Here is a 24298-nt window from a genome sequence, read left to right as displayed (position 1 = left end):
TATCTCTGTATTGGAGGCAGCAGCACGGGGTACCAGGCAGGAGTTAGTCTGTGAGGGGAACTAGTTTAAAAACCAGCTCTCCTTGTGAACTGGCTGCCTGTTGCCCTGTTATGCTGCCTCTGATAGAGGCAGCAGTGCAGGGTGCCAGAAGCCCTTGTCCAGGGGAGAGGCTGAGCTCCTGGACCCAGCACAAGCCAGAACTGAGCCAGGCTGCCTGCCCACCTGGCTCCTAACACACTTTAAATGCAGAGCTGCAGCAGGGGTAGATCCTGGACCCTTTACTGGCAAGGGGGAGAGGAAAATGCATGTTGTCTATAGCATTAACCTATAAGCTTTTGCTTATTTGTTAATTGGTTAATCGATTACACTATTACATCCCTAGTATGTACAACACCTTATACAATGTTTGATGTCTCTAAGCACTAAAGTAATATAAGTAACTAAAATAAATAATTGTGGTTGATAACTGGTTCTTGATTTTGCATGGCAAACAGGTATATTATTGACTGGAAAATGGTGGTAGACATTTGACAGGTATACAGCTGAAGAAAATTGAAGGCACTCGCTACGACATAACTATTTTCTACAGTGATAGTGTGGTGTAAGTACTTATGGTGATGGACAGGGATTTGTCTGCACTAGCTTCATTAAGATTGTGGGAATCATGGGGCTAAATCCAAATGCATCATGCAGAAAACTAATCCCACAATAGTTGCTTATTATGAGCCAGATTTTGCCACCCATATTTAAGATGACTGATATCATCCTCAGCCTGAGAGGGAGGCAGAACTTCACTCTATGTGATGGTATAACACATTTGCAGTACTCCTGACCCTTGCATCCCTGTTCTGTTTGCTTTATTCTTTCTTAAATCCTCTGTCCTTTTTTCCTTCTGCACAATTTTCATCTCTTGCTTTCTCTTTAGGCTCATTAGAATCACACAGCTAAAAACCCTAACAGTTCTTTGCAAACGTCTTTTTTTATCCCTAGTCTCCTTTCGTTCTTTGGACTGAAACAGGCTTTTTAGAAAGCAATCATCCCCTTTTGGAGTATGAAATTACATTGTGAGGGGTGATTCCACACAGCAGGGGAGAGGGGGAAAGAGTGTTAGAAAAATACGTGGTTAGAAAAGCCAAAGTTTCAAGAATGATAAAAGGATGGTGGGAGGTGTGATATCACAAAGCCAGGCCCAGCAGAGGAAGTGATGGTAAAGAAAACTTATGAAAGAGAAGGGGAGGATTTTATGCAGAAGGAAGGAGAGAGAGAGGCTGGGAGAATAGAGGAAAAATGATATCCATATGTTTTCTGAAATAAAAAACAGGACAATTATTTGTGTGTTGTGTTAAGTGCCTGTGTGCCTTAATAATGGATGGGGGCCCCATTAAGTGATGTGCTATACATATGTAAAAAAAGGATAGTTTCTGACCCAAAGAGTTTACAGTGGAAGGCAGGATTACTGAATGCTGAATTACAGTACAGTTCTAGTCACTAGAGCTTCGTAGAGAATGGATGTTCCATTTCACAAAGGATGTTGAGGTTTCAAAATTCGACTTTGAAAATTTTACTCTGATTCAGAACTAAGGAATATTCAGAAAAAAATATTTTCCATTTGGTGAAAAGTTTCAATTTTGACTTAAAAACATTGTAATATTCTTACCTGTAGAAGACAAAATAAAAGCAAAGCAAACTCAAAAGTGGTTTCAAAATGAAAAATATTGAAATGCTTCATTCTAAAAATGTAGAAGTGGTTGTTTTAACATTACCCAGAACTCCTCCCTCTACCCCCATTTTCTTCTGAAATGGAATTCTGGTGAAATCAACCCAGCTTCAAGAAGCATTTTGATTTTGACAGAACCATGTATTCTGAAGGCATGAGGTTCTGTCAGAGCTTGTACACTTAGCTCTTTGACTCATAACAGCAGCAACCACTCAAACTCTTGTTTTGTAAAGTAAAGAGAGTGTAAGATTACTAAACTGGACCCTTTGGGCTTTGACCACTCCTGCACCAACAGAGACCTCTTCTGTTTTGCAGTCATCAGGCTTTTTACTGAGAAGTCCAGTTCCCACCACTTTATGTACAGAGCTTCAAACCTGCCACCCCAGGGAAAGCACAGCCCCAGACTTCCTGGCTCCTCCCTTTCCCCCCCCCTCTCTCTTATAGTTCCTTCTTGCCAGCCTTATATAGCCCTCTGGTTAATGAGGCCAGCAGCTACTTCCCAGTTTTCCAATTAGGGGTTGGGTTGTCTCGGCCAGATCCAATTAATCTTCCTCATTGGAGCTGGCATGACAGATGTCTGGCTCAGGGTTTCTCAGCCAGCACTCTGTCAGAGGAAGCCACTCATTTTCCTCCAGAAAGCCGGAGATGGTGCTACTATGATTTACATTAGCAGAGGATTTGACCCGGATTCTTTGAACTTGCATTGGCATTAATTTATACCGGTTGCAGTTGGCATTCATTTGCACAGGTTCTCCCTATCTGTATTACTTTTGAGGTATGGCCACAGTGTAAGGGAGTAATGCTATTCTATACAAAGGCTTTAGAGATTTTTGTTTTGCTCATCAGGATGGGCTGAGAAATGTGTTTTTTCTGAGTTTGGTCCCATTATAAGTTAATTACAGTCACACATGAGTTAATTGTAAATTCTTCAGATGGAGTATTAGAAGACCAGATCCAAAAATAAATAAGGGAAAAGGGGGTAAGAAAGGAGGAGGGTTGGAAAGAGAAAAAAAGAAGGGGGGGAAAAAAGAGAGACAGTAAGTAGATGGTTCAAGTAGTTACAAGAGGCTGATAAGAACAAATGTTGATGCAAATGATATGAACAGGGACATCCACTGGCTGACACACTACCTTCTACTTCCTAATGACTTAACCAATCAACCAAACAATGGAGGTGCTAATTGTTCTTATCAGCCTCTTGTAACTACTTGAACCATCTACTCACTGTCTCTCTTTCTCTTTTTCCCCCCTTCCTTTTTTCTCTGCAGGCAGAAGGGCAAGTGCTTGTGGCATGACGTGGGCCCTGCTAGCACCGTGCCACACAGCAGCACTATGCTCTGCCTTCCTTGCTGCCATGGCAGAGCCCAGCACTCCCTCTGAGTCCCCTACAGCTGCAAGCACACCAGCAGCCACCTCTGAAGCCCCTGACCAGGGCTGAAAGGGGGCACTATCCTGGTGCGGAGATCCTGGATCTCACAGACATGTGAGGGTGAAGAGTCTAATCTCGGCACCAGGTGCCGCAATGCGGACATCTTCAGCCGGATGGCACACAAGCACATTGGACCAGGTGCACATGAAAATCAAAGAACTGCATCAGGCCTACACCAAGGCCAGGGAAGTTCCTGTTCTGAAGTGGCACCCCAGAGCTACCGCTCTTATGAGCAGCTGGATGGCATCCTGGGTGGGGGCCAGCTGAAATAAGCATGTAGTATAGACATAGTCTTAGTGGCTAATCTGTCAAAACACTGAGGCTATGTCTACGCTGGTGGCTTCTTGTGCAAGAGCATCTTGAACAAGGGTTCTTGTGCAAGAAAACGTCCACACTGCCATATGTGAGCTGTGCTTTAGCACAAGAGTGCCCATGGCAGTGTGGACGCTTTATTGTGCAAGAAAGCTCTGATGGCCATTTTAGCCATAGGGCTTTCTTGCACAAGAAATCCCTGCGGGGCGTCCACACTGCCCTCTTGCGCAAGAGCTCCTGAGCAAGAGGGCTTACACCTGTTAAAAAAGAGCTTAGCTCTTGCTCAAGAAGCCCTCCCTTACCATGTTGTACTGTAAATTTCCTTGTGCAAGAGCGGGCGGGCAGTGTGGATGCTCTGCGGATTCTTGTGCAAGAACAGCCATACTTGCACAAGAAGCCGTGAGTGTAGACGTAGCCTGATAGTGATGGGCTGGTAGAAATACCATCACTACCATAAGATTAGGAAGGTAAAACTAGAGATGGGCTAGAAGAAATCCCTCATGGTTTGAGGGGGAAGAGTTGGAATGCAGTCCCAGGTCAGATGTTTTTTCCATTGGCAATTGTCTCAGAAATTTAAAGCTCTGACACAACAATAAGAAGTCCCGGCTTGACAAAGCCCTGGCTGGGTTGATTTAATTGGGATTGGTCCTGCCTTGGCAGGGGGCTGGACCTGATGGCTTTCTAAGGTCTCTTCCAGCTCTATGATTCTATGAATAAAGATCATAGAATTATAGGACTGGAAGGGACCTCGAGAGGTCATCGAGTCCAGCCCCCCGCCCTCAAGGCAGGACCAAGCTCCACCTACACCATCCCTGACAGATGTCTATCTAACCTGTTCTTAAATATCTCCAGAGAGGGAGATTCCACCACCTCCCTTGGCAATTTATTCCAATATTTGACCACCCTGACAGTTAGGAATTTTTTCCTAATGTCCAATCTAAACCTCCCCTGCTGCACTTTAAGCACATTACTCCTTGTCCTGTCCTCAGAAACCAAGAGGAACACATTTTCTCCTTCCTCCTTGTGACACCCTTTTAGATATTTGAAAACCGCTATCATGTCCCCCCTTAATCTTCTTTTTTCCAAACTAAACAAGCCCAGTTCATGAAGCCTGGCTTCATAGGTCATGTTCTCTAGATCTTTAATCATTCTTGTCGCTCTTCTCTGTACCCTTTGCAATTTCTCCACATCTTTCTTGAAATGTGGTGCCCAGAACTGGACACAGTACTCCAGCTGAGGCCTAACTAGTGCAGAGTAGAGTGGCAGAATGACTTCACGAGTTTTGCTTACAACACACCTGTTGATACAACCTAAAATCATATTTGCTTTTTTTGCAACAGCATCACACTGTTGACTCATATTCAACTTGTGGTCCACTATGACCCCTAGATCCCTTTCCGCCATGCTCCTTCCTAGACAGTCGCTTCCCATCTTGTATGTATGGAACTGATTGTTCCTTCTTAAGTGGAGCACTTTGCATTTCTCTTTATTAAACTTCATCCTGTTTACCTCTGACCATTTCTCTAACTTGCTAAGGTCATTTTGAATTATGTCCCTATCCTCCAAAGAAGTTGCAACACCACCCAGTTTGGTATCATCTGCAAACTTAATAAGCGTACTCTCGATCCCAATATCTACATCATTGATGAAGATATTGAACAGTAGGGGTCCCAAAACAGACCCTTGTGGAACTCCACTTGTTATCCCTTTCCAGCAGGATTTAGCACCGTTAACAACAACTCTCTGACTGCGGTTATCCAGACAATTATGCACCCACCTTATTGTGGCCCTATCTAAGTTATATTTGCCTAGTTTATCAATAAGAATATCATGCGAGACCGTATCAAATGCCTTACTAAAGTCTAGGTATATGACATCCACCGCTTCTCCCTTATCCACAAGGCTCGTTATCCTATCAAAGAAAGCTATCAGATTAGTTTGGCATGACTTGTTCTTCACAAACCCATGCTGGCTATTCCCTATCACTTTATTACCTTCCAAGTGTTTGCATATGATTTCCTTAATTACCCGCTCCATTATCTTCCCTGGGACAGACGTTAAACTGACTGGTCTGTAGTTTCCTAGGTTGTTCTTATTCCCCTTTTTATAGATGGGCACAATATTTGCCCTTTTCCAGTCTTCTGGAATCTCCCCTGTCTTCCATGATTTTTCAAAGATCATAGCTAAAGGCTCAGATACCTCCTCTATCAGCTCCTTGAGTATCCTGGGATGCATTTCATCAGGACCTGGTGACTTGCTGACATCTAACTTTCCTAAGTGATTTTTAACTTGTTCTTTGTGTATCCTGTCTTCCAAACTTACCCTCTCTCTGCTTGTATTCACTACGTTAGGCACACCTCCAGACTTCTCGGTGAAGACCGAAACAAAGAAGTCATTGAGCATCTCCGCCATTTCCAAGTTTCCTGTTACTGCATCTCCCTCCTCACTGAGCAGTGGGCCTACCCTGTCCTTGGTCTTCCTCTTGCTTTTAATGTATTTATAAAAGGTCTTCTTGTTTCCCTTTATGCCTGTAGCTAGTTTGATCTCATTTTGTGCCTTTGCCTTTCTAATCTTGCCCCTGCATTCCTATATTGGAATTGCCTATATTCATCCTTTGTTGTTTGTCCTAGTTTCCATTTTTTATACGACTCCTTTTTTATTTTGAGATCATGCAAGATCTCCTTGTTAAGCCAAGCTGATCTTTTGCCATATTTTCTATCTTTCCTACACAGCGGAATTGTTTGCTTTTGGGCCCTTAACAACGTCCCTTTGAAATACTTCCAACTCTCCTCAGTTGTTTTTCCCTTCAGTCTTGCTTCCCATGGGACCTTACTTACAAGTTCTCTAAGCTTATCAAAATCTGCCTTCCTGAAATCCATTACCTCAATTGTGCTGGTCTCCCTTCTACCTTTCCTTAAGATCATGAACTCTATTATTTAATGATCACTGTCCCCCATACTGTCTTCCACTTTCAAGTTCTCAACTAGTTCCTCCCTATTTGTTAAAATCAAATCCAGAACAGCTTCTCCTCTGGTAGCTTTTTCAACCTTCTGAAACAGAAAGTTGTCTCCAATGCAGTCCAGAATCTTATTGGATACCCTGTCTGTTTCAAAGACCATCATATTTGGGGGGAGCAGGGCATTGGGAGATCCAGAGTATGGATTGGGGATGAGATGAGATCTGAGGTGGCATGAGGCAGGATGGGACATGAGATCAGGAGCGGCACTAGACAAGCTGCCGGCAATTTGCTCCCTAGGTGAAACGTGCGATCGGCACATGATAGGTGCCCCCACCTCCAACGTCCTCAATGGCCATTTTTCTTGGTGCCCTAGGCGACTGCCTAGGTCACTTGTATTGACGGGCCGCCACTGAATGAGAGAAGGTCTGAGTGAGGTGAAATGTGATGTAGAAGACAAAATGAGCCTGAGATGTAGGGCAGGTCAGATTTGGGGAAGATGTTAAAGGAAAACCCCCAGAACTCCTTACATTGCAAAACTCAAATATTGGATGAAATGTTATGGCTTGGGCCCATTTCTAAACCAGCCCAAAACATTTCTACTTCAGCCAAATGCCTACATATTTTCCAGTCTGCTTAAGGAAATATAACTTTGCATTTTAAAATAATACTCCTTGCATTTAGTTTTACGGTGATTGAGGGTACCTCCTGGAGAGCAAATTGATTTTTGAAACATTTGTTACAATAAAAAATGAGTAATGCTTCAACTAACAAAGAAAAGAGGCATTCCCTCAGTGAACCAAGAGGAAACAAACACAAAGGTTTCAGTTTTGTTTACTACCATATGTTATTTGGCCTTTATTTTGCTTGTCACCATTGCTAATTTTACAGTTAAACTGGGACCTTCTCCCTCCAGCTACTGCAGAGCTGAATCACAATTCAGAGAGCAGCAGCACTGAGTCAAATACTGAGCTTTGTGCTCCAGCAGGCAAAGTCAGGGGTCCTTTCCCTATCTCACAAAGCAACGGAAACCTCACAATAAATTGTTTTCCATGTCAGACTTCCCTGTTTCTTGTGTTCCCTATAACATCAAAGGCAACTTGGTCACCTAAGAGCACAGGCATTAGCTCACTTCTAAAATCTACACAAGCAGCTGTTATGGTAATAACTGTATGACACAGCAGCTTCTTCGGGAAGTGCAAAACTACATAGGTCCCCATTCTGCTCAGAGAGGAAAAGTTAAGGATTGTAGAAGCTGAGCCACTTCTGGACGGTTCAACATTCTAACCTCTTTGACTTCCCAAAACAGAAATGTTGTCTGTGAAATTGATCACTAAATATTACATTAAACTCTGTTGATGGAAGAGGAATTAACTTGATTGGGGAGATGGGTCTCCAAAGAAAAGTCTGGGAATGTGGGGGAGTGTGAGTGCAGAAAGGGACTAGGAATCATTCTGGGATCATCTTGCCAATGACTTGCAGAGCAGTCTGAGGCCTAAGTTGAGAGCCACACCAAATAATAGAGAGGAAAGAATGTCTCTTTTCACATTGCGGGCTTTCCCAAGGAGAGAGCAGGCAAGCATCTTGTATGTATTCACAAACTGGCACCTGTGGTCTGAATGTATTGGTTACCAGTTTAACCAGGATCTCACTTCCAGTTCAGGAGAGGAATATTAATGGGGGCAGTCTTCAAAAGCTGTATTCCTGTGGATGGGTACCTCATCCAGCCAGCCTCCGAATAGCCAAAATGATGGAGCACAAAAACTCCCTTAGGGTATAACTTATTGAAAGTAAAGGGAGCCTGTCTAGACACGTAAATGGGGTTTGGCTCAGCTCCTCAGTGCAGTTTATTTACTGACCTGTATTGGGTCAGTTTGGGTCCTATATGCTCCTTCAGTGACATACTGTGGCTATAGAGATACCACAGGTAGCTTACGGGAAAATAGACTTATCACAGGACAGCCTCGCCCCCAGAATAGGAGGTTTGCCAGTGTAGGTAAGCACATGGGATGTGTGGGGTACAGTTGAACAGTGGTGTCTAAGTGTTATGTTGGATATAGGCAGCCCTGGGAGGCTTTCATAAATTAAAACAGCCTCCGGGACTGCTCTAGAGAGTACAAAATAGGTGTACAAGTCACCTTTGTACTTCCTCCCCTGGGTTGAGGCTGTGCCTCCCAGGAGCACAGAAACTGTCCTGTTATGTATGAAAGATACTGTGCCAATGCAAGATGGATTGCTCCTTATTCTCAATTAACTGGAGAGCGGAAATCCTGGCCTCCGATAACAACAAACTATTAATTTATTAATTAACCTTAATACTCCATCCTGATAGCAGGTTAGAGTAATTAATGAGTTATGAGATATACGGCCAAATAGGGACACAAGTCTATTTGATGATAGAATGCCACAAGCAAAGTGTGACTTTGCCAATGAATATGCGAGTAAAATGTAAATGATATTTATCATAATACTACAAATGCTCATTGTGATGATAAAAAATAGCAAAGGTCAGGATAATGACAGGAACTGATGTTTTATACCTTCTTCTGGAGAGTTTTAAGCCTGGAATATCTGGGTGTAATGTGACACTAATTCTTTTTCAGGAGGCCCAAGAGTCCTCTTTAGGAAGCCACTGAAGTGTCAGATTTTGCAGCACATTCTTTTGAAAAATAAGGAGGCTGAGTTCATAACTACATTAGCCGCAAAACAGCATTGTATTCTTGATGTTTGCTTCTGCACCTTGAGATTAAGAATACTTTTAGGGAGATTGTTTAAATCCTGTCCCATTAAAGACAACAAGGCTACATCTAGACTGGCATGATTTTCCGCAAATGCTTTTAACGGAAAAGTTTTCTGTTAAAAGCATTTGCGGAAAAAAGCGTCTAGATTGGCACAGACACTTTTCCACAAAAGCACTTTTTGCGGAAAAGCGTCTGTGCCGATCTGGACGCGCTTTTGTGCAAAAAAGCCCCGATCGCCATTTTCGCGATCGGGGCTTTTTTGCGCAAAACAAATCTGAGCTGTCTACACTGGCCCTTTTGTGCAAAAGCTTTTGCTCAAAAGGACTTTTGCCCGAACAGGAGCAGCATAGTATTTCCGCAAGAAGCACTGATTTCTTACATGAGATCGTCAGTGTTCTTGTGGAAATTCAAGCGGCCAGTGTAGACAGCTGGCAAGTTTTTTTTTTTTTTGCTGAAAATCTTGCCAGTCAAGACACAGCCCAAGTGTTTTGCCACTGTCTCCAGTGGAGCCAGGATTTCACCTACAGTTTTCATATTTGAGTTATTTTCCTTTACAATATAATATTTTCAGGTTCTCATTAGCAACCCTGTAAGGAAAAATTTTCAAAAAATAGATTTTTTTTATCAATCTCTTCCATCAAAATTTTATTTTGCAGCCAAGATGTTTGATGAAACATTGGAAAAAAAGTGTTGGCAGCATTTTTTGCAATTTCCTCTCCCCGCAATGTTTTTCGATCAGTTGATGATGATTTTCAGGGCATGGAGTTAAGTATTTGTGTAAATCTGTGCTGAACCTTAGTCATAATTTTTCACATTTCCTTTTTTGTACATGTCTACTTTTCTTAACTTTGGATGTGACTGAAAGCAAAATGACTGAAATACCACAGGTAAGTGTGTTCTCAATACCAAAAAAAAGGAAGAAATTTTGTTCTTGTGAAGCTTTTAGTTCATTTATACAAATTTAGTTTGTTCAGATGATTTTAACAATGTTCTATTAAACTTTTGAAGGATTAGGTGCTTTTTCTAAATGTCTTGAACCTCCTGCAAGCTTTACAATTTTACCATCCCTAGTCTATATAGGAAACAAAAAGTAATTCACTGATTTTCCCATCTCTTCTTAGTGTGTTTTTATTATTATGGTACAGTATTAACTTTAATACTTTAAAATCAGTATTCAGAACAGTATTATTGCAGATGAAACCTTGAGACTGTTAAAAAGATGTCAATGACTGAGTAATTTGAATGTCCATGTGAAAAGAGCAGTCCATAAGAATTTGTGAGAATAAATTATTCTCCTGTTAATTGTGTCAGAACCATAATATTGCATGTGGTGCCTGATACATATGAAACACCAAACTAGAGAGTGATTCTGCAAGGTGCTGAGAACTTAGGCTCCTGTTGAGGTGACATGACTTTAGAAAATGGAATACTTGTCAGGAGGTGTGTGGTGTTCTGGGAAGCAAACTTGCTTCAGAAGATGAAGCCCTTTTACTCCCTGTTTATCCACTTTCATTCTCTAGTTCAACTTGGAGTGACATAGAGGAGAAGTTTCTGAATTGTCCTTTTCTTTTTTTATAAACACTCCCCATCCAGCCCCTTGGGTGAGTATGGGTATGTCTACACTACCCTCCTAGTTCGAACTAGGAGGGTAATGTAGGCATACCGCACTTGCAAATGAAGCCCGGGATTTGAATTTCCCGGGCTTCATTTGCATAAGCGGGGCTCCGCCATTTTTAAATCCCCGCTCTTTCGAACCCAGATATTCCTCCTCATTCCACGAGGAGTAATGGTAGTTCGAACTAGGAAGCCTAGTTAGAACTACCTAGTTCGTGCCACGTGTAGCCGCGTGGCACAGGGTTCGAATGAGCGGGGATTTAAAAATGGCGGAGCCCCGCTTATGCAAATGAAGCCCGGGAAATTCAAATCCTGGGCTTCGTTTGCAAGTGCGGTATGCCTACATTAGCCCGCTAGTTCGAACTAGCGGGGTAGTGTAGACATACCCTATATGATTATTTTTGCTGGGAAATACATATGGATCTACTCTACACACTTCGCTTTCTTCCTCTCCCTCCATTGTCTACACAGGGACATCCAGGAAAATCAACCCAAATTAACTAAATGGGTATAGTGCAATAGTTAAATTCCATTAAATCCCTGTGTGGATGCTGTTACTCAGAATTAATCCCAAGTGAATTAAATTAAACTGATTAAGGCCACTGTAATTCTGAATGGAGATATTAACACAGGTTTAAATAATCCATTTTAAATTCATACTCTTTAGTTAATTTGGATTAATGCTTCTGGATGTCCCTTTATAGACACTCTCTGATATTTCAGGATCAGCTCCTTGCAATCTCCCTGTGTAACTTTGGGCAAATCATTCAGGGTCCAGATACACACTGAGTAGGATCCTGTGGCAATGAGTCTCAGAGCCTGGGTCTATAGATGAAAAATAATCCATCTCACTCTCTAGGCTTCAAAACCTGAGCTATAGCCTCCGCCCAAATGTCTACAGAGCAAAAAACCTGTGAGCCCAAGATTATAAACCTGGGTACTAAGAGTCGCTGCTACAGTATCCAGCTTTTTCTATAGACTGTACCCTAGTCTCTCTTGCTTCCGTATCTAGGGGGACTGACAGGATTGCTGGGTCCCTGGGCAAAGTGTGTGTGGGGGGGAGGGGGGGGAGGAGGAGTAACTCCATACTTCCAGAAAGGACAGGGCCTCGAGCAAAAGGGGCAGGGCTAGGACAGCCAGTCATCCCTATCCCCAGCTGGCCCTCTGAGCTGCTTGGAGCGCATGGCATGGGGCTCTGGCAGCAATTTAAAGAGTGAGATGCTCTGGGTGCTACTGTTGCCACTAATCCTGGGCACTTTAGAAGTTCTGGGCCCCAAACAATTGCCCATTCAGGCTCCTCCCCCTCTCACTCCAGCAGCCCAGTCAGTATCCATCTGTAAAGTGAGGATAATAGCATTTCCCAGCTCACAGGACATGTTGTGAGGATAAATACATTACAGATCACGAGGCACTCCGATACTATGGTAATGGAGATCATGGAAGTATAATAGATAGAGTTCTGTCCATATTACACATCCGCCTCCTACAGCCTTCTTCGGAGAGGGAAAGTTTGTTGTCATTAGGAAAGCCTGTCCCAGAGGAAATGTTTCTGTGTGTTTTAAAGCAGTTTCACTGACTCCTGTACTTGAAACAGTTTCAATTTCCCTAGTGTAAAGTTTTTAGCTTTGTTCTGCACCAGAGCCCTGGTGATGGAATGAATGAATGACAGCTTGCTAGACTTCTTTATGAGGGGAGTTCCTGGTGGATGGCAGTCAGACTGCAAGTTTTGCAGAGTTCAGACTTATGTGTGGCTTGAATTTGGTCATTCAATCAGAGATATTTTATTGAAAAAGCTGAATGTGCATAAAGTCACTTCTTTCAGCATAATGTGTCTAACGACTTGGAGAAAGCAATGACTTCATGGAATAGCTATTTGATATAAATGTGTGTTTGGTCACTTAATAAACAAGAAAACTGTGGCTGTATTCATTAGGACAAAAAGAATAATGCATGGTGGTTGCAGATATTTATGTAAATACTTTTTTCATTTGCATTTTTTCATTACCTTTAATAAATAACTGCTGAATCTACAATATTGTAGATCATAAGCATGCATCAGGCTAACTGGTACATATTTGAAAAATCAAACAATTAAAGCTGTTAAACTTACAAAAATGCTGTGTTTGTTTAAACAAAGATAATTTGTTGTGGAACTGATCATGGAATGGAATCAATTTGAGGTAAAAGATAAAGTAGTAAGTGTGTGTTGCATTCTTCCAAATAAGAGTGTGGATACTTTTTTTTATAAACACAGAAATTTGCCTACACATTCACTGAATGTGTGCAGGGGATAGAAAAATAAGACAAGATATACAAAAATTGTGCTAATCTTTTGGCACTTGAATACCCAATTGATAGGCACCTCAGAAGTGGCTCAGTCTGGTGCAGTAACTGCACTAAAAAATGGTTCTAGAGAAGAACTGGAATAATTTCTCCATCATAACCAGTATGTCATACAATGCAATGTCAAATGCCATCTCCACCAAAGTAAGATGCTTGTTTATCATGTAGCACTAAAATATCAAAAACTCAGTAACCTCCTCTCCCATATGTTATGGCTCCTAAGTGTCCATGGCACTGACTTCCAATCACTTGAACACACAACACAGTCTTCAAAATACCACAAAGCACCACATGGAAAGCTCCTAAGGATGTAATTTTCATTTAACAGCATGCACAGGAGAAAAGTCATCTACTTTAAAACCATAAAAAAGCTCAGGGCCTTTGAGCAGAACACCAAAAAGTAACAATTGGAAAGAAAGTTCATTGCTCCTTCTACTTTTTATTGTGATATGTATACTGGCTAGGTGTTCAGGAATTTCTCTAGGTAAATAAACATGGCTAGTCCTTGCCTTGCAGAGTGTACAATCTGAATTAGACACATCACAAGGGATGACAATCAGTGATGGGGGGAAAACATTTTTGAATATTTTTTTCTGTCTTTGACGTTGACAAATCATTTCATTTAAATTTTGAAACATGATGAATATTGACCAGCCAAATTAAAGAGCTCTCTAATGTCTCATAAAGCTGATAACAATGGACTGGGTTAGGGTTAGGGTTATGGACTGGGTCCTGTTCCCACTAAAGTTAGTGGAAAATCTGGGAATAGGCCCAGCTTTTGTAATGATGCATGCTGAGAAAAGGCAACCAGATCTTATGCTTTGGAGCAAAGGTGAAAGTAAGCAGGTGCACCCTCCTGCACAGCTCCGGCAAGAGCTGGCTGAGCTGTGGCAAAAGCCAGCAGGGAGCTACATACAGAGCTGGCAGAGACCTAGGTTGCAATAGGACAGTACCTATAAGAAATTTTAAGTTCCTTTCACAACTGATTCAGGGTAACCATCAGCCCTGTGCAAATGATAGCATTAAGCACTATACATCACTGAAACTTTAGCCTAAGAGTCAAATAGGGTTGCCAGATACTTTCACAAAAAATACCAAACATGGCGGGGAAAAAATTGGTTGAGGGAGGAAAAAGAAAAGAAAACAAAAAAAGCCACACACACACACACACACACCTTTAAATCCCCTCCGCTCCCACCAGACACAGCAGGGGAAGAAAAGGCCTTGCAGCCCATGTCTGGTATTTTTTATATGTCCAGTATTTTCTTTTTTTTTAACTGGACAGAGGCCACAAATACCAGACTGTCTGGGCCAATACCGGACACCTGGCAACCCTAGAGTCAAAGTGAGAATCAAGTGGTGCACAGTTTCTTGGGTAGGCCCTATTTGTGGAATTTCTGAGTGTGAGTGTGAGTGTGAGTGTGAGTGTGAGTGTGAGTGTGAGTGTGAGTGTGAGTGTGAGTGTGAGTGTGAGTGTGCGCGTGCGCGTGCGCAAAGAAGGAATTTTACTGCTCCCTGCTGTCATGGGGGTTGTAATGGCTACATATGGGTTGTTTGCACCCTCTGGCCAGATGACTACAGGATTTTCCCCTTCTGGGTAAACCTCTTCCTTCATAACCAGGATCCTAGAGATTCTGGTTCCCCTCATCACTAGGCCAAACTGTGACTGCAGTCCCACACTGCAGCATATTCTGTTCTCACTTCTTAGCTTTATAAAAGTTCTTGTCTTCTCCTGCCCAGATAGGCTCCATCCCCAATTGCTTCTGAGTCTAGCCTAAGTCTTCTCACAGGTGTAACCTACCAGGTTAATTAGCCCCACTGCGCTTGAAATTCTATACTTAGCTACTGGGATTTCTCTGAAGCACCAGTGACTGACCTCTGCCGTATTCACTGTGTCAAACTATAATGGAGCCGTGGTCTGTTGGGCTGGGGTGAATGCAATAGGCATATGCCTACTTTATGCTAATTATTCTCCTGGTTTGGATATGTTTCTTCTATGATAATGTTAGCTTTGTAAAAAATGCTTTCTGTGAAAAGTTTAAGATGGGGCTGATATATTTCCTTCCCACCCCCAAACTGATTTCTCTGTAATGGCTCCAGATCAGTTACAGACTGCAATAATTAACATCAGAGATCCTCCAAGAAACAAGTTACTTTACAAATGAGGAAATAATTAAGCCTGTGTAGAATTGTTTGAGCTGAGCTCAAGCAGGGCTTGAAAAACAGTACCAGCTCATCCAAGTTGCAGGAGGAAAAAAAATCCAAGGCATTCACTTTGGCTGTTTCTAGCTTCGATTGTTTTATGGTGCATCATTGCATCTGACAGGCAGTGTGTGTGATTGCTATGTGGTATGAAGAATGCAGCCCTGAATAGGATGCTGTTATCATACATGAATTTGACAGCAGCAAGAAGAAAGGCTTTCTATTTTGTATTTTCTTTCTCTCTATACCAGAGACCACAGCAATTGCTTGAAAAACTTAAAACACTAGATAAGTTACTTGGAGAAAATTGAGTTATTTTTAGCATTCTTTAAGTCTCATCATATTTCCTATTACTCTCTAATGAGAGATTTTCTTTTCCAGTCTGAATGGTATCTTTGGAGCTGCACACCCTGTCATTACTTCCATAATCTTCCTATCTCCCACCTAAAGAGTGTGCCACTGATAGCATTGAGGCTTTAGGTTAGCAATGACTTGTTTCCAATGCTTTCTGCAATGGCAAATATGTACCTGGTCTTACCTTCAGAGCCCTTCTTGCATGCATAAAAATCTGTACATGGAATCATGTGATTACACACTCGTTGCACAATGTGGCATTTGTACACATCTGCATTTTTGCACAGGGAATCTTCTCTGCTGTGTTAAAAATTAACCCACACTAGCCAAGAATGGGTGTTTTACTACTATAGGGTGCTGATTTACTAACTCCACAGATTAAATGATGCTTTATACCCTTTTGTCAATTTGTTGCTGTGTTTGAGGCTAACACATGTTCATTGCAACTGCAAAGGACAGCTGGAACCGCAACAAGAAGATGGATAGTTGAGGCGCTTTTATTTTAGGCCCTGATTTAGAAAATCATCCTTATTCAGCATAGAATCTACAAGCATTCTTAAATCCTATTAAAGTCAATAGAACTTTAGATTTGTTCTGAAACAGGGACAGTCTAGACTGAAACAAGTTCTTAAGTGCTTTGCTGCATTGTTACCTTAGACCTTGATCCAGGTGAATCACTTAAGCACTTAGATTAAGCACAAGAACAGTGCCATTGTCTTTAAGGCAGTGCTCTCCAACCTTTTTAACCACAAGATCACTTTTTCAATTGAAGTGCAGTGTAAGATCTACCTCAAACCCAAATACCCTTGCCCCCACTTCCTTCCTGCCCCTTCTTTGAGACCTTGCCTCTGCTCCACCCCGTCTCTGAGGCCTAATCCTGCTCATTCCATTCCCCTGAACCTCCTATCCTCACTCACTTTCATCAGGCTGGGGTAGGGGTTGAGGTGCAGGCTCTGACCTGGGCCAAGGGGTTTGGAGTGGGGGGGGGGGATTGGGATCCAGGAGGGGTTTCAGGGTGTAAGCTCTGGGATGGAGTTTGGGTGCAGGAGGACTCATGTCTGGGGCAGGAGGTTGGGTGCAGGAGGGGGTTCAGGGCTAGGACAGGGATTCAGGATGCAGCCTCTGTCTGGGCACCATTTAACTGAGAGGGCTTCTTGGTGGTGGAGCAGTGGGGTTAAGGCAGGTTTACTCCTACCCTGGCTCTTCCTTAAACCCACTGAATGTGGATGAGGACAGCATGTGGAGACCCTCTGCTCTGCCTCTCTCAGGGTGTGTCTAGACTACATCCCTTTTCTCGAAAAATATGCTCCTTAAAAATGAGGTTTACAGGATCTTTCGAAAAAGGGTTTTATTTTCAAAAGATCTCCATCTAAACTGCCATTTTTCTATCGAAAAGCCCTGTGTCGAAAAAAACCCGCGGCCGCCATTATGCAAATGAAGCATGGGAAATTTAAATCCGGGCTTCATTTGCAATTTTGAAGTGTCTAATTTACATCCCTTTTTCGAGAAAAGGGATGTAGTCTAGACACAATCTCATGGGCCGCGGGGACATGCAGCAGTTACCACATGGAGAATGACTCCAGCCTCCACAAGTTCAGCATTTTAGAACTCCTCAAAGAATTACATTTAAGTGTAAGAGAGAGCTGGAAATTATGAAATGCACAGACGAGTCAAAAACCAAAACCAACACACTTTACAAGTGGTGAAAAAGGTAACAACTCCCCATGTGTGTGTTGAGTCATGAGATGAGAATGAAGGACAGTGTGTGTGGGTGAGAATGACGAAGACACACACAGTGTGTGTGAGTGACAGAAATTTGCATTGCCAAGCTCCCTCCATCTCCTTCTCTCTGTGAAGATGGAGTATAGGAGTGGGGGGAGGAGGGACACCCTGACATCAGCACCCTCCTCTTTTCCCTCACACATCCTGCGCAACAAGCAAGAGGCTCTGGAGGAGAAGGGGGGCAGCTTCAGGGCAGGGGGAAGAAGCAGCATGACAGTGGGCAGAGGGGCAATTGACAGCAATCTCAGCCTGGACCATTCTACACAAGAGATCCATTTCCTGGATACCACAGTACAAATCACCAATGGAAAATTAGACACCACTTTCTACAGAAAACCCACTGATTCATACAGTTACCTACATGCCTCCAGCTCCCATCCAGAACACACCAGACGATCCGTCGTCTATAGCCAAGCCCTTCGATACAACCGCATCTGCTCTAATCCCACTGACAGAGACCAGAAGCTTCAGGATCTCTACCAAGCTATTATAAACCACAACTACCCACCCAGAGAAATAAAAAAACAAATTGAAAGAGCCAGATGAATACCTAGAAACCATCTACTTCAAGACAGACCCAAGAAAACCAACAATAGAACACCACTTGGCATCACCTACAGCCCCCAACTTAAACCTGTCCAACACATTATCAATAAACTACAACCTATACAGGAACAGGATACTAAACTCCGAGAGGCTCTGGAAGATAGACCCATAGTCTCCTATAGACAACTACCTAACCTCAAGATGATTCTTACCAACAACCATAGGACATACCACACTAATACCAAGCCTGGTACCTTCCCTTGCAACAAACCCGTTGCCAGCTTTGTCCACATATTCATTCTGCTGATACCATTATTGGACCTAATCAATTGAGTTATAAGATCAAGAACACATATTCCTGCTCATCCAGAAATATAATTTATGCTATCATGTGCCGAAAGTGTCCATCTGCTATGTACATTGGACAAACATCTCAGACACTTCTCCAAAGAATCAATGCCCACAAAACAGATATTAGACAGGATCACTGTGACAGGGCTAACCTGCCCCCGTACTGAGCAGGAGGAAGGGGAGCCCATTTATTGGGCAGAACACGCCCCTCCCCCACAGCCCTACTGGGCATGCTCGAAGTGCAGCCTCACTATAAAAGACTGCTGGGCTGCTCAATTGGGGCAGACTGCTGGGGAGGCAGGAGCTCCGGCCCAAGCTGCAGGCCCGCCACCAGACCTGCCGCCAGATCCAGAGCTGGAGGAGGCGCCGCTGCTGCTACCACCACCAGCCCCGGGGCGAGCCCGCCCCCAACACTGACGCCCGGTGGCCGCCCGCCCCGCTGCAGAAGATGCCCCTGTGCAGCTGCCCCAGGGACAAGACCGTCGGACGAGGCCGCTGCCGGCAACCCAGCATCGCCAGGTGGGACCTCCGTCGGCCACCAGATTGGGGGTAGGAAGCAACCCAGGGCAAGGGGCCGGGAAACCCCCCCCAGTGGGCTTGGCATGTTTTGGGGGAGGACCCCCCGCTGAGCCGGTGGTGGGAACCACCCACCACCATTAGGGCCCTGGGTTGGGGTCTGGTGGAGAGGGAGGGCCCGGATCCCCCTACCCCACCCCGCAGTGCTGGTCTAGGCCGCTGGGCCTGCTGCGAGTGCTGGACTAGGCCTCTGGGCCTGCTGCGAGTGCTGGACTAGGCCTCCGGGCTGGTGGTTCTCGCTTTGTTCCCAGGAGAAGGGGGACGGAGGTGGGTGGTACCCTGCCACAATCACAAAGAAAAAACAGTTTCTTGCCATTTCAACCAGCCTGGGCATTGGCTCAATGACCTTACTACCTGAATCCTGCTTCAAAGAGGCTTTAACACAAGACTTCAAAGAGAAGTTGCTTCAAGCCTCTGAACTGTCATTCATGCTTAAATTCGACACTTATCACCTAGGTCTAAAGAAAGACATTAATTATCTTACGCATTACAAAGATAGCTTTCCCAATTATCACCTGTAATATCATTAGCTCACAGACATTTACCTCCCCTCCTCATCCTCCTTCTGTTCTGAAATTTGAGTTGTCCTTTTCATATGTGTTCGTTTTTTTTATTGTATCCTTTGGTATATATGGTTGTGCCAATTTTCTTCCACAATTTGATCTGAGGAAGTGGGTCTGGCCCACGAAAGCTCATCACCTATTAAACCATCTTGTTAGTCTTTAAAGTGCTACATAGTCCTGTTTTTTGCTTCAGCTACACCAGACTAACACGGCTACATTTCTATCACTATTTGATCAAAGTCTGAATGAAAAGCTGAACCTTTTTCCAGGTCTGAAAGCATTTCAGCAAAGGCTTATGTAAAGAAATTCTTTTTTTTTTTTTGCCAGGGTTTCAGCACTTCCTGGTTTCATCAGGAATGTAAAGTATTAATACTAGAAAGCATTCTTTAGAGACCCTAGATATTTATACTTCAGTGATTCTTCAAATCTTTTAATGTTGCTGCAATGTAAATATATAGGCTGATTAATAGCAATATTAAAATGGCCACAGATCATTTTATTATTCATATTATATCAATACTCTTTTGCCTCTCATGTTGCAAATGATAAGTGCTGTGCAAATTTCTAAAGGGTATTTAAAATATCTTGCTCGATAATCAGTGAACAGAGAATTTCCCTTTAGGAACTGGGAGTGGGAGAGGACTATCATGGATAATAAAACTTGGAGATTCAAATTTGCAGGCTAGAATGCTGAGCTTTTCCAGTCCCACTTCAATCAGCAAAGGGGCTAGCTCTGCAGTAATGATGAGATGAGTAGATGGTCCCTAAAACAGAAGAAATATTAAAGGTTGAAAATCCTTCAGGAATCACATGCCCTCCTTGTGAACTGCAGGAAATATGCTTGAACATCAAGAGCGTGGTGGGGGTAGATGCCAATTATATGAAAGCCCATCTCTCCAGGATCTGTTAAAGCCAACTCAATGCTTGAGGCCTGAAGGATAATAGAATATGCTCTTTTCTTTTCTGACTGGTAAAGCAGCACAAAATAGAATTATTAGTATAAATACGCATTGCCTACAAAATGTAAATCCAGCAATTAGACTTTTCCCTTGTGTAGCACTCTAATGAGTGTTACCATATTCTTTGTGTTGCTGTAGGGAAGCAGTGGGTATATTAGAGGGGGCTGGCTAATTTACAAAGAAAGCCTCAGGATAAATTTTTTTCTAATCCAGGGAAAAAAAAGTATCTCAGATTGTAAGTAACATTTATCTCCGCATTTTGCTTCTTTAAAAGTACAACACAGAGAGTCTTACAATTTACAGCATGTGATACAATGCGTCTCAGTCCTTCCTACATGAACACGGTGAGTGGGACTTTAAAGTGGAGCTGCTAATCTGCTTTAATCCTGAGACATGTCATTTAGGTGCCTGCTGGAAATGTCTCATCATTCCACCGAAAGCCTTGTCAAAGGAAGAAATTGGACTCTTTATGAAGTTTGTGACTCTTCCTTTGTCTTGCATATAGTACTTCAAGTCTTCACTTTGTGGAATTGGTGTATTACTCTGTGGTCATATGCTGCAGTCCATATTTTGTAAAGTCACTGTATTGTAATGATAAATTATAAATCTCTCGATAAAGTCACAATAATGTCTCTAATCTAAAAGAAACATGTTGGGTCTGCCTTGTAATGCTAGCACCAAGGCATTACACACCCTGGTGTGACCTCTCAAGAAAATCGACCCATGGTAATCTGATTATCATTTGTCATGACGAGCAGATAAGAAAGTAAGTATTGAACCAGACCAATTGCCATCTCCACTTTAAGAGAAGGTTCTTGACATTGTTATTTCACCTTGTCCAGTTACTCAAGATGGCTTTTTTTTACGAGTATTAGTATGCTTGTAGTAGAAACCTGTTGAAACTTGGTAGTAGAAACCTTAATTCTCACCCATTTTCTCTCTCCTCCAAGGTTTATTCACATCAGAAGAAGAGCAGCAATCTAGCCTCTGTGACTTGCATGTCAACTGATCAGATTGCATAGTTTTCAGATTGCAGTGAGTCTAGGGTGACAAATATTCCTTTGGAAGCCAGCACTATTCACTCTCTAGAACCTGTCTCTAGTCACTGGAGACTTTGGTTAGCTAGAAGTCAATGGAAGATGAGAATGCTGGGAGCTTCTCAAAAATAGACTCAAAGCTGAGGGGCTAGTGACTCCAAATATTGAAGCACCCTGAATTAGTTGCTGCTTTTGAAAACACGGGCCATTATTGAAAGATTAATATCCTCACCATAAATATGTCAGATGACAATTAACATAGCATAGGCAAGTTAAATATGTGTTCACACATTTCAAAGCACAATAGGAGTTACAGAAGGAGTAAGTGGCAGCTGAGATTTTTTGTTCTGAATAAGAATTAAAATTGCCAAACTCCTGTGTAGACTTCATCATAACTTCCTAAAAACTCTGTGTAGACCCTCACCCTAGGTGAGGCTCAAATTTTCTTCCTGGTGTCTGCTACTTGGAGTGGCTTCTTCCCTCATTTCACAAGGGATTGGGTCCTGATGGGTTGGATTCTATTTGTAATGCCTGATGTATGGGACACAAGTAGCACAGTGAAAATAAGTAATACTACCATTCATAACAAGAAGTATGACCCATTATGCAAACTGGATGGCTTAAAGTCAATGAATGGGGCCCTTTCACAGTGTTCTCACCCCCTGAGTTGGACAGATCAAATCTCTGGAGGACTAGAGCAGTCTGACTACACACTAGATCCCACAGCCGTTCAATGTCTCCCTTACAGGGGAGGGAAAGTACATTGGAGAGTCCCTGGGCTGTTCTGCTCCTCTCTCACATCCAAGTTTAAAACCTGATAAAAGCAAATCTAAACCTAGTTACTTTGTCCCTGAGTCTGGCTGAGCCCTCCTACTGAGGGACTGAGCAGTCCTGGTTCATAACAGGGACAAAGGCAGAGTCCTGCACTTGGGACAAAAGAATTCCAAGCATTGTTACAGGCTGGGGACTGATTGGCTAAGCAGAAGTTCTGCAGAAAAGGACCTGGGGATTACAGTGGATGAGAAGCTGGATATAAATCAACAGTGTACCCTTGTAGACAAGAAAGCTAATGGCATATCAGGATGCATTAGGTCAGGAGGAGTATTGCCAGCAGATCTATAGAAGTGATTATTCCCTTTTATTTGGCATTGGTGAGGCTATATCTGGAGTATTGCATCCAATTCTGCCCTCCCCCACCTCATTACAGAAAGGATGTGGACACATTGGAGAAATGATTACATGGCTGGAGCACATGACTTACAAGGAGAGGCTGAGGGATTTGGGCTTAGTATACAGAAGAGAAGAGTGAGGCAGCCTTTAACTACCTGGGGGAGGGGGGGGAGGGGGGGTTCCAAAGAGAATGGAGAGAGGCTGCTCTCAGTAGTGACAGATGGCAGAATGAGGAGCAATGGTCTCAAGTTGCAGTGGGGGAGGTCTAAGTTGGATATTTGGAAAAACTACTTCACTAGGAGGGTGGTGCAGCACTGCAATGGGTTACCTAGGGAAATTGTGGAATCTCCATCCCTAGAGGTTTTTAATTCCTGGTTGGGATGATTTAGTTGGGGTTGGTCCTGCTTTGGGAAGGTGGTTGGACTCAATAACCTTCTGAGATCTCTTCAAACCCTATGGTTCTATGATTCTATGATATCATTGGCCCAATAAATGGCCTGTATAAATCACTCCATCAGAAACATCCCTATTGGCTTCTATAGGAATTTCCAGTCTATTTTGTTCCTTTTCCAGACTGTATCATTACTGGAAACAGTGGCAGAAGGTTGTGGAGCTCATCACCTAAGAAGGTCTGGCCCATGAAAGCTCATCACCTAATAAACCATCTTGTTAGTCTTTAAAGTGCTGCATAGTCCTGTCTTTTGTTTCAGCAAGACCAGACTAACACGGCTACATCTCTATTACTATGGAGCTATTGTTATTGTTGGCCATGGGATAGGTCCACTGGAAGTCCAGTCCAGCATTGCAAGAGCAGCAGACTCCAAAGATGGGGTTACATCTATTATGTACCATTGGGACTGAGTATCTTTGCATTGGGCCATATTCTTTCTACAGGGAATGCAGAAATACTATATAGCACAATGGTTGCCAAATAGAGTGTTAGATTCATTATGATGAGACTGCAAAATTCTCCTCCTAAGCATAGCAGAAAATGAATCAGCATTAGAGCTGGGGAAACCTGAACTTCAAGCAAATCTGTCCCATATTTTCAGTGAATTTAGACCCAGATTTAAGTAAAAAGCTTTGTTGTCAGCCTGAGTCAAATTTCTAGCAAGTGTGGGTTTAGTTTTGAGTGAGCTGAGCTGAGCCAAGACCTGAGAAATGTGGCAAAATGTGGTGGTTCCGCTGTGCTTTGCTTTGTGATTTTGGATTTGTTCGAAATTCAGAGGGTGAGAACGAAAGATTGGCCAGAACCACAACCTGCACCTGCTCCAATGGAAGTCAATAGAGACTTTTACCTTGGTTTCAATGGCAGCAGCCACCGGCCTTCATGACGTGGATCTGAGTCCTGGATCCATGTCTGGGATTCCCTCTGAGTTTGCAGCTTGGAACCATCACTGTCGTAAGAGAGATCTGACCACTGACTCCAAACACTCTTAACTTTGCAGATAGCGGCCTTGGAACAATTTTTATAGCAACAGCTCTGTAAGACATTGAACAAAACTGTAAAACCAGTATCTGATGATACTCCATCGCTCGTTCTAGCCCCCCTATTTGGCAATGCTAGGATAGATCCTGATTTTAACACCTCTCACTTGGGAATGCCCTGATTCCAGATTTTTTATTTTGCCCATTGTGGAGATAGC

General features: G+C 43.0%; 1 long non-coding RNA gene across 1 annotated transcript in view; it reads left to right on the top strand.

The window, feature by feature from the left end:
- The window catches only part of LOC112544776 (uncharacterized), a 237484-nt gene that overhangs the window by 131823 nt on the left and 81363 nt on the right, over positions 1-24298 (top strand). The gene's annotated exons all lie outside the window — the stretch shown is intronic.

Source organism: Pelodiscus sinensis, chromosome 4 (assembly GCF_049634645.1).
Source record: "Pelodiscus sinensis isolate JC-2024 chromosome 4, ASM4963464v1, whole genome shotgun sequence".
Classification (NCBI taxonomy): domain Eukaryota; kingdom Metazoa; phylum Chordata; order Testudines; family Trionychidae; genus Pelodiscus; species Pelodiscus sinensis.
The sequence above is the reverse complement of the archived record's forward strand: the minus strand, read 5'-3'. Positions and strand labels throughout refer to the sequence as shown.